Genomic DNA, 11,022 nt, shown 5'->3' on the forward strand with positions numbered 1-11,022 from the left:
ACCCGCCAGATGTGTGCATTATTTTGCAACACACTTTGTAAAAATGGGTGCGTGTAGAAATGTTGCATGAAGTGTTTTAATTACATTCTTCACTTCCGATTGCCCCCGGTGATCAGCCCCGTGCCCCCCGGCTTTGCGCCCATCACCGGCACAGTCCATTAAGCGGGTGGATGGGTAAATGGGTTCATCACGAGGCGCTTCCCAATGGGAAGAGCGAGCGTGGCGGCTTCGGGGGTTTTATCTCTCACGGCTACGTGTCTCCCCGGGGCTCCTGAGGATATGCAACCGTTTGAAAAGGTTTGAAGGACGCGCTAAGTCCGGCCGTAGTGCTGAAAACCCGAAGCATGTTATTACTTTTCTGCTTGAACTGCGACCGGACCTCGAACGCAATGTTCTTTAAAATATAGGCTAGTCTGTCAGGCTACTAAAAAGTTTTCGAGCACCTAACTGACCTGATATTAGTGCCTTTTGGAAAAACGTGTCTTGGTAAAACCGCACTGGTAGGATCTTTAGTAATGAGTATGTGTTTCTTTGGTTGTGCTTTGAAAAACCAGTATTCCCATTAACATTTCATAAACTACATGCATAATTTGTATATGACTTAAATCCAAGGGGGGGGGTTCTCACTGCATTTCGCGGGTTTCGTTTTACGCTGCCCCCATAAGGGATGCGAACGCTAGGTGGCGCCATACGTCAACTCGTTAATCAGCAATCGGACAGACAGAAGAGGCGTATTAATCTGCTTCAGTGGTCGATCTGTCTATCAGCCGCTAATGAGATCTTAAGTGAGGCGCATTATACGTAAACTTGCTATCGTCTTTGATGGAGTAGAGTTTTTGTTCAGTCACCGAATTGCCATGGGGTGACCCGGATTAGAGTGCCATTCAAAAGACTTGTTTTGACCTGATGTGCAAATGATGTGTTTTAAATAATTACTAGTTTCAGTAATAAACGATGTTCAAATACTACAATGTGAGAATGTGTCAATTCCTGCACTTCTGACAAACGCATGAAGAATATTTTGTCCTTTTATTTTATCCGCCATCATTAACAATTCTCTTCAGGTATAATTTTGAGTCGAATTCAATTTCTTAATCGAAAGTAGATCGTCATATTATTAAGATTTATTGTGCTATTCGTATTTTTGATGAACCCCTTTTTGGTACGTCATAAATATGGTAGCCTATCTGAACCCAGTCTCTGATCTGGTGTTCGCCTGATCTTAAGCGGTATGGTGCCGGCAGCCTGGACCCGCCTGCATAATTTACCACAGGGTTGTTTGAATCCAGAATGAAGGCTTGGCTTCGCCTTTTGGCCGCTTTGCAGAGATAATAATAAGCCATACATGAAACTTAAGCAGAGCGCCACCGAGTGTCTAATTCTCACAGACTTATTGGGAGCCAACTGCGATGTGGTTCGAGGTGGGCTGAGGTGGGCAGGTGGGTAATAAATCAGAAATATCCATCTAAATGCAAGAGCGCAGACCTCCCCCGCTATGAAGAATAATGTAATACTGCTAATTGGGAACAAGTCATGTCCGCAGTCCGCATTTTTCAGAAATAATACCAAATACTAAATAATTCGCCTAATTTCGTTTTTCTCATATTCGGTCTTCTGTAAATGCCTGCCCCTGAGTAGCGATTGCGGGGCACCGATTGTTCATAACCTTCCTGTGTGTTGTGTCCATCTGTAATGCTTCGCCACTGCTGCCATTTTGCACACCTGAGGCTGTCTTGTCTTATTTGTATAGGTGTCTGTGTGTCTGTACTCATGCCATGTATGAATCTGCATAATATTCTAGCTTGTATATTAAACTAAAGTCCCTGTATGCATGATGGTTTTGTGTGTGTATGTGTGTTTTGCGTAATGTCTACTTTCAAATGACTCGGCACAAACTTCTGCCTGTGTTTAAGCTAAGCTCGGTATTCCTGCTGATTTCAGGAGATGCTTCCTTTTGTTTAAGGCTTCCGCTGGAGCTCCACAGAGGCTGCAGTCCGACTTGTTGTAGAGGTGACATCACGGTCAGACAGGGCGTCTCTTAAAGGGTTTTTCAGAGTCATTTTTGAAGGGTGGGAATGGCTTCTGTTACAGACATCGCATTAATGGCAGTGGTGGATGGTGGTGGTGGGGGGTGTGTGTCTGAGATTTATCACAGAAAGGATTAAGCACCCGTTCTGTGTCGCTGTAATTGGCTGAGCCTCTGTTCCGACTGAAATGTTGCGGCGAGTTGAAACAAGAGGTGCGCGCGCTTATCAAAATGAGCATTTTAATTGGATTTTTAATTGCTTCCGATCAGACTGATTTGGCACCCCAGGAAAAAAGGTAAAACTTTTCACAAGTTAATGTGTCTCTCATGTTGCAGGACTGACTGAATTTATTGAAAAGGGTGGGGGGGAAGGGGGTCCAGACAGGTGTGCTGTACCATGTGATTGTGGTGTCTGGAACTGGGTCACATGGTACGTTCTTTCAGACTCACCCAAGTAACTCTTCAGGTGGAGGGATGGGTGTTTCCTGGCAAAAAGCCGAACGCCATTGAGGAAGTCAACTGACATGCTGAAATGAAATTTTTAACCTAAAGTAATTTTTGTTGGGGGGGGTGGCTGTTAACTCATTACATATGCCTACGTGTGTGGAAAGTGATTAGCTCTGGTGGTGGTACACAAGGTAGTGTTGTTGGGTTTTTTTTTCCCGACTTTTGGGAGACTGTGTTGCATTGTGGGATATCCCGCTGTTGCCCCTGCACGGGAATCTTACCTACGGTGCCACATGGGCTTCATCCGGCCCTGTTAACATTGAATTGAATGAGACTCCGTCATCATTAATTGCAGTTCAAAAGGAAACTGGTTATTCACTGGAAGCTGAGCCTAGCTGCACATGTGCTACTCATGTGCTACTCATGTGCTACTCATGTGCTACTCACGTGCTACTCATGTGCTACTCATGTGCTCTCTGCCTCACATGTATGCTGCTTTAGGCTAAAGAACCCGGTAAAGTAAGGGAAAGTGACAAGGCAGCCACTGCATGCGGGTTGCTGTTTGTATGCTTCAGGCGGCACCCTAATGACCAGCGGATGGCATGTGCCAAGCTGCTGCTCCGACCACTTACCCGTATAAACCCAGTGTCGGTGATGCGGACTCAGCCTGGGCCTGATCTGCCCTGGCTTAAATTTAAGGGATTTGTTTTCCCGAGTCACATGAGCAGCCCGTCGCGCTCCAGTAGCGGTCCACATTAACGAGGTGTCACCCTGTGCGAGGGAGGAGCCCTATCTCGGCTCTTAATGAGCCCGCTGCCCACACGCGCTGGCTCATTCCAGTCGATTCCCGGCCCACGCCTGCCGAATCCTAATTTGCAGTGCCTTGGTAGAGCCCCCACCTTACTCTCGGGGGGATTCCTCCAGGCTTGTCTAGCAGTGTGTGAGTAGATGCATCCACACATGAAATAAGCTGTTCAGCTCAAAGCAGCTGCTTGATCGGTTATGGCTTCCAGCTTGGAGAACCAGGGAGTCCGAACTGTGTGTTCTGGGTCCTCAGTCAGGGGTGATGGGCTCTAATCAAGCGGGCCTGGTATGTGCGGGCATCACCCTCTCCTGTAGGGGACTGGCAATGCAGGTCTGAGTGCTGTGTGTGTGTGGGTTGTGTATATTACACTGTGGGGACCATGTATTTTTCTTTCGGATGGTGCCTTCTGATTGGTTTTTCCAGTCTTGCTGAGGTGACTTGTGACCTCCGAGGTCGCAGGACATTTCCGTGGGGCGACACTGTAATTTGTGGGATGGATGGAGCTGCGGTGATTAAGAGCTGCAGCCGTAGAGCCGCCGCTCTTGTTACCTGCTGCGAATTCCGCTGTGCTCAGTCTCTCACCTGTCATGCTGTAATTAGCCTTTAGCTGTGTGGAGGTGCAGGCCGCCATGATGGCTCCCGACAGGAGCACCCAAGCAAGTAGTTGGATGCCCATCCATCGATCCATCCAACTTTATCCAGTACAGCAGTGATTCCCAATCTGGTCCTCAGGGACCCACAGACAGTCTAGGTTCTGCTCCCTCCCAACAGTCTATTGGTCCTCAGTGACAGGATTGGGTAAGCACTGCAGAACAGAATCACTGGGGGGTTGGGGTTGGTTCCAGACAGCACGGGACATTCAGGGGTACATTGTCATCCCGTGATGTTTTTAGTGAACCTCCACGTTCAAAACTGAATGCTCTTGACTTGGGTATCGATCTTTGGCTGCTCTGTGATATCCTCGTCCTTGATGACACTGATTGACAGTGAGCCCTGGTGCACTATCTGTGACTGCGTTGTTATGGTGATGATATCAGTCCCCTCATTTCAGCATTGGCTTTGCCTCTGATACCTGGAGACATGGGTTCTATAGCAGGCAAGCTAATATTCTGGCATATGCTGTTCTGTATTGGAATTTTTGTTTGGTGGTGAGCGTCTTGCCACCAGTTGGTGCCCCGAAATATACCCCCTCCCCCAAACTCTATTCTTCCTCCTTGCCAGGGTTTCTGATACTGTAGAGTAGGGTGTTAAGTCTGCTGTTCCATAGTGAATCAGCAGTGTGATACATACCCTATACTTGCATGTCGGTCAGGGGCTATGTTGATGTTCCACATGGTCCTAAACTACCTCCCCCCCCCCGAGGATTTTGAGGATTTCAGTTAATGCTTTGAGGACACTAACATAACCATCAGGTTAGACAGGGAGGAACTCCTGGCAGCATGTTGGGCTTGATTGCTCAGGTTCTTTGAAGGTCTGGAAAGGGTTTGCTGTCCTGGGGGCAGTGTGTGCTTCAGCAGGTTAGATACTCCGCCTGTGATCAGAAGGTGGCCAGTTCACACCCCAGAGCAGGGCCCTTAATCGCAGGTGCTCCAGGGACTGGCTGACCCTGCTTACGCAATTGCATGTTGCGTTGGGTAAGAGAGTCTGCAGAATAAATGAGATGTAAAATGCACAGAGGATGGACACAAGTCATGAAAGGAGGCTGAGCGGGAGAGACGCTTTAACACGGTGGATGGAGGAGGGAGGTGGGTGAAAGGACAGGAAATGAGGTGTTGACATTTAACAAAGGACAGAAAGATGCAGGTGTTGAATTAGCAGCAAATTTAAGCCAGTGCGCAGGGGGGGGGGGGGTGATGCCGAATCCCCCGCTCTCAAATAAGGGCTTTGGATGGACATCGCAGCCTGAAAAGAGTGATCTTATCAGGCCTCTGTTCTCCTGACACATACAGGAGTGCGGTGTTGGGGGCGGCATTGGGGAGCTTACCTCCCCTAACAACGGCAGCGGAGGCCCGGTGGGTGAGGGAGGGGGCCAACACCCCAGCCAATCAATACGACTTTGTGTGTGCCTGGGACACAGTCCTGCATTGCTGCTTCACACACACACACACACACACACACACACACACACACACACACACACAGAAGGCTGCTCCCTGCTTTGCAACCCGTGGTCTCGTTCCTGCCGTGATAATGGCATGTTCGGTTAAATCAGAATATGATTACCATGTTGGGAGGAAGAGCTATTCCTGGAATCTGACCAGCATTTTCTGATGTGGGATCTTCTGTTGTACCTTTGAGACATAAGCTTCAGTAGAAACTGCAGTATTGTAATGTTGGGCTGTTTTAGGTGCATCAATGTGCAATAAGTGTAGCAACCCAGTTTGCAATTATAGATTATATACTGCCCTACTTCTGGCATGTTTCACTCTATAGTTCTATTTATGGGCTGCATTTCCTGCTTTCCTGACGGGGAGTATCAGTCATCCATCATTTTCATACAACATTCGCAGTGGAATTTCTCGGCGTGACTAGAGCCTCGTACGTGATGCTGTAGATCGGACTTATGCTCAGATAGATCTTGGTTGCTGCTGTGAGGAATCGCCCCTCAATTTTCTGTCTCTTCTTCCCCTTTTTTTTTGATTGGTTGGGTGAAATCAGGAACCCTGGTTTCTGATAGGTTGGGGATAAAGAAAACAAGGTGGTGGTGGTGGTGGTGGGAGGGGGGGGGTTGTTGCTGTTGCCAGGATCCAGTTGCTAGGGTTGCTGCAGTCTCCCGGCTCCAGATGAAACATGTAATGAATTATGGATGGTTTTTTTTCCCCCTTTTTCTTAAAGCCCCCTAATCTGTAATGCAGATGAGTGCCTCCCCCCCACCCCCAAATCTGCTGGTTTCATTAAAATATCTGAAATTTCAAACCCAGAGCCTGCATTTGTGGTGTGGTGGTGACTTTAGAAAACTGATGTCTAATGCAAAATGGTGTCACAGGTCCCTATCAGTGTTTTGCAGAAGATCATGGTGGGGTGGTGGGGTGGGGGGGTGCAGGGGCGGGGGGGGGGGGTGGGGTAATGGCCCACCCTCTGACCTCTGGCATTATTTTTGGCTGAGTGCTGTAAGTCGTACTTACCAGTGATGGTTGAGCATCTGATTTTTGGGTCCATGTAACCAGACGACAACGGCGGCGGCATGTTTGCACTGCCAGTGTTTGTCATTCCTGACGCTTCTGTTTAAATTGCCCACCGGGAGCTTGGTGAGTTTGCTGCTACGGTCTGGTCTTAAAGGAGCTGCTCAGAAGTCCTGCATTTTGGCGACTTCCCAGTTTCCAGTTTCTGTCTGCCGCTTAGACGCAGCTGAGTCACGTGTTATAAAGCTGAATTTACAATTTTGATCTAGTTCCCTTTCTGATAGGCCAGTTCGAGTGATCAGTCATTGGTCAGCTTATTAAGAAACACTCTGATTGGTTTGGTAGCATGTGGGTAAGCCCTCTCTCCCACATTATCATGCTAGCAAATACAAGTCCTCACTTTTTATATACGGTTAAGGAAGATATTTTAGCCTTTATCTATTAAAAAAAGCAACGAAAATGAGCAATTTAACTTGTAATTGCGGTGTTCCAGTTTGGAGAGGGAAATATCTAGTTAAATCTGCCTGTCCCCTCTATGGGGAATTGCAGTGTGTTGAATGTTTAAATCTTTTTAGGACTTGTTTAGTAAAAGATGCAGTCACATGACGGAAATATAAATGGCTTCCGTTCCAGTTGACTGTCCTCTGTCTACGTGAGCCGCCACTTGACAGTAGTGTGCGCCCGTGCTGACGATCGGGGATTTCTTGACATCTTCCCCTGTTAAAGACAGAAAACTGTGCACAAAATGGAAATAACATGCCAGTTGTGTGGAACCTAATTAGTCTGCATATCGGACCAGTGCAAACTCTCCATAAGCATGAGATGTGTGGCGTGTGTGTGTGTGTGTGTGTGTGTGTGTGTGGGTGGGTGGGTTTGTGTGTTTTTTTTCTTTTCTTTTGTTTTGACCATCCTCTGGCTGCCATAGCTACAGGCGATAAAGGGGCACAAATGCCTTCCAGAAGTTTCCGGTCACGTCTTCGGCTGGTTTCTCCGCCTCGCAGGTGCTATTCACCCGACCGCCGGTCATGCAAAAGACACCCTGTTCCCCCCCCCCTGCTGGCTGTGCGTGAGCCTCTCTCGTTTCATTGGATGTTTCATTATCCGCCGTGGATGTTACTGGTGTGTCTGTAGACCATCATAGGAAGGGAGTGAGATGTCTGCTTTCAGAGGCCTGCAGTGTTTGGCGCTTTTGTTATGATGCTCGATTGGCTGCCCCCTTTATTGCTTCATCTGTATTATATTAGCAGCCTTGTGATATTTAAAGTGCTTAAATCCAGCCGTGTGGCTCGTTCTCAGCAGAGAAAAGGCCCTTTGGTAATGTGACAAGCGTAAGTGTGTAAATATTGAAATTGAGTGGCTGTATATTGTTCCACTCGGGGTGTTTTTGTTTTCAATGCACCAGAGCAGCTCATTAGCATGCCGACCGCTCTGCGCTTCTTTTTTTTGGGGGGGGGGGGGGGGGGGGGGGATGTTACAGTGGCTCCTAGCGGTTTTAATAACATATTATTGAATCTTTGGTATGGTGGACGCTGGCCGGGTCAATGTGGACGCCCCCGAGGCCATGGCGGTCACCTTAAGGTCCAGGGGGGCGCTACGGTTTCCCATGAAACATTTTTAAAATCGATCACTTGGGAACTCTGTCACTGGTGCCGTGGAGCTAAACCATTGATGGGGCGGGGGGGGGGTGTAAAAGTGGTAATTAATTAGTGACAGAGACCAGAGGAGGTGCGTTTGTCAGAAAGGTTGCTAAACTGTGTGCTGGGGGGATTTTATAATTATGCACACAGGATTAATGGAGACACATTCTCTGCCAGTAGGGGGCACCGAACAGTGCCCCCCCCCCACCTTAATTCCTTGATTGGAGGACCATCAGTTTTATGGTCTTGGAGATTATTGAACATTTTTGTATTTCAGGTTTTAAAGGGACTCAAGGTCCCTGACTGGGTCACGGATACGAGACGTAGAGGAAGATACTGTGGCGAGACAGAACTTAATTTACACTCCGAGCTTCTCTAATTTAACTGTATGTGTGGCTGTGTGTGTCGGTTCCCCCTCTGTGGGCCCCGGAGAGCGGCATCCGTGGGGCGCTGGCAGTTAAAATGCGGCGGAGCGTGAGCGGCGTGATGAGATGCGTGCTGATAAAGTCGCCTGGTGGTGAGTGACGGCGAGCCGGATTGGGGTCGTGGTGGTCAATCTGCTGAAGACGCTGATGAAAATGATCTGCTAAATGCCAGAAGTGCCCCCCCCAGTGCATGATGGGATGAAACAGCATAAAATGTCAGTGTGGACCTGTCTCTCTATGAATTACTAAGTGAGGGGGGGTGATGTCATGATGGACAGCTTGCTTTCTTCCCAATCCAGATGTTGTCCGGGTTTTAAAAAAACCTTCCTGCTCTCTCTCTCTCTCTCTCTCTCTCTCTCTCTCTCTCTCTCTTTCTCCCTCTCTCTCTCCTGCCCGGATGCTCTGTGACCTTTTAAAAATGCCTTTTATGTGACTGTTATACAGTTTTGCGGTGCGCCGGACGGCATTGCACACAAAGGCCCTCTCGGCATAAAACAGAATCTGAGAAGCAGACATTTGACCCCCAGGTCTCAGCCCAGGGCCAGCATTGATGAGTTGAATTTATTGGGGGTCTGGGCTTTACAGTCTAGGATGTTTTTATTTAATAATATTATTTTTTAAAAGGTGTGAGTGGCATGTGCTGTAGTGGTGTAACATGAGGGAACTGAACCAAAGGCTATTAAAGCAGCTGATTTGCAAACAACGGCAATTACAGCTAATTCATTTTTATGAGCATTATCCTGTAGTCTGTACAGCCATGGCCAAATGTTTTGAGAATGACACAAATATTAATTTTCACAAAGTCTGCTGCCTCAGTTTTTTTGTATATACAGACACTCCTCTACGTACGAATGAGATCTGTTCCGAATGCAGGAGTAGTGGCCAGAGGTCGTACCAGGCGGAATTGGGGTGCAGAAAAGAAAATGATGTTGCGGACAGGAAACGGGAGCCCAATTAACACATTTTGGACTTATTGTCCTTTTTGCTCATATGTATGAAAGTTCGTAAGTTGAAAGTTTGTAAGTAGAGGAGCGTCTGTACTCCAGAATGTTATGAAGACTTATCAGATGAAATGCAATTAAGTTTGCATGAAAATGAACAAAATCATTTCAGTGATTCTCTCATTAACCCAGGTGAGAGTATTAATGAGGACAAGGCTGGAGGTCACTCTGTCATGCTGATTGAGTTAGAATAGCAGACCGGATGCTTTAAAAAGAGGGTGGAGCTTGAAATCATTGTTCTTCCTCTGTTAACTATGGTTACCTGCAAAGAAACATGTCCAGTCATCAATGCTTTGCATAAAAAGGGCTTCACAGGCAAGGATATTGTGGCTAGTAAGATTGCACCAAAAATAAACCGTTTATCAGGTCATCAAGAACTTCAAGGAGACATGTTCAGTTGTTGTGAAGAAGACTTCAGGGCACCCAAGAAAGTCCAGCAAGCGCCAGGACCGTCTGCTAAAGTTGATTCATCTGCGGGATCCAACAGTGCAGAGTTTGCTGAGGAATGGCAGCAGGCAGGTGTGAGTGCATCTGCACACACAGTGAGGCGAAGGCTTTTGGAGGACGACCTGGTGTCTAGAAGGGCAGCAGAGAAGCCACTTCTCTCCAGGAGAAACATCAGGGACAGACTGATATTCTGAAAAAGGTACAGGGATTGGACTGCTGAGAACTGGGGTAAAGTCATTTTCTCTGAATCCCCTTTCCGGTTGTTTGGGGCATCTAGAAAAAAGATTGTCCGGAGAAGAAACGGTGAGCGCTACCATCAGTCCTGTGTCATGCCAACAGTAAAGCATCCTGAGACCATTCATGTGTGGGGTTGCTTCTCAGCTAAGGGAGCGGCTCACTCACAAATTTGCCTAAGAACACAGCCATGAATCAAGAATGGTACCAAAACATCCTCTGAGAGCAACTTCTCCCAACCATCCAAGAACAGTTTGGTGACAAACGATGCCTTTGATGAAGCACCATGTTATAAGGCAAAAATGATAACTAAGTGATTTGGGGAACAAACATCGACGTTTTGGGTCCATGGCCAGGAAACTCCCCAGACCTGAACCCCATTGAGAACTTGTGGTCAATCCTCAAGAGGCAGATGCTAGAATGGGCTGCCCTCAGTCAGGATTTGGCCCAGAAGTTGATTGACAGCAGGCAGGGCGAATTGCATAGGTCTTGAAAAAGAAGGGTCAACACTGCAAATATATACTGAACAAAAATATAAACGCAACACTCTTGTTTCTGCTCCCATTTTTCATGAGATGGACTTAAAGACCTACAATTCATTCCAGATACACAATATTACCATTTCTCTCAAACATTTCTCACAAATCAGTCTAAATGTGTGATAGTGAGCACTTCTGCTTTGCTGAGATAATCCATCCCACCTCACAGGTGTGCCACATCAAGATGCTGATCTGACATCATGGGTAGTGCACAGGTGTACCTTATACTGCCCACAATAAAAGGCCACCCTGGAATGTGCAGTTTTTTGCTTTATTGGGGGTCTGGGGACTCAGAACCGGTCAGTATCTGGTGTGACCACCATTTGCCTCATGCAATGC

This window comes from Brienomyrus brachyistius, chromosome 4 (genome assembly GCF_023856365.1).
Source record: "Brienomyrus brachyistius isolate T26 chromosome 4, BBRACH_0.4, whole genome shotgun sequence".
NCBI classification, from domain to species: domain Eukaryota; kingdom Metazoa; phylum Chordata; class Actinopteri; order Osteoglossiformes; family Mormyridae; genus Brienomyrus; species Brienomyrus brachyistius.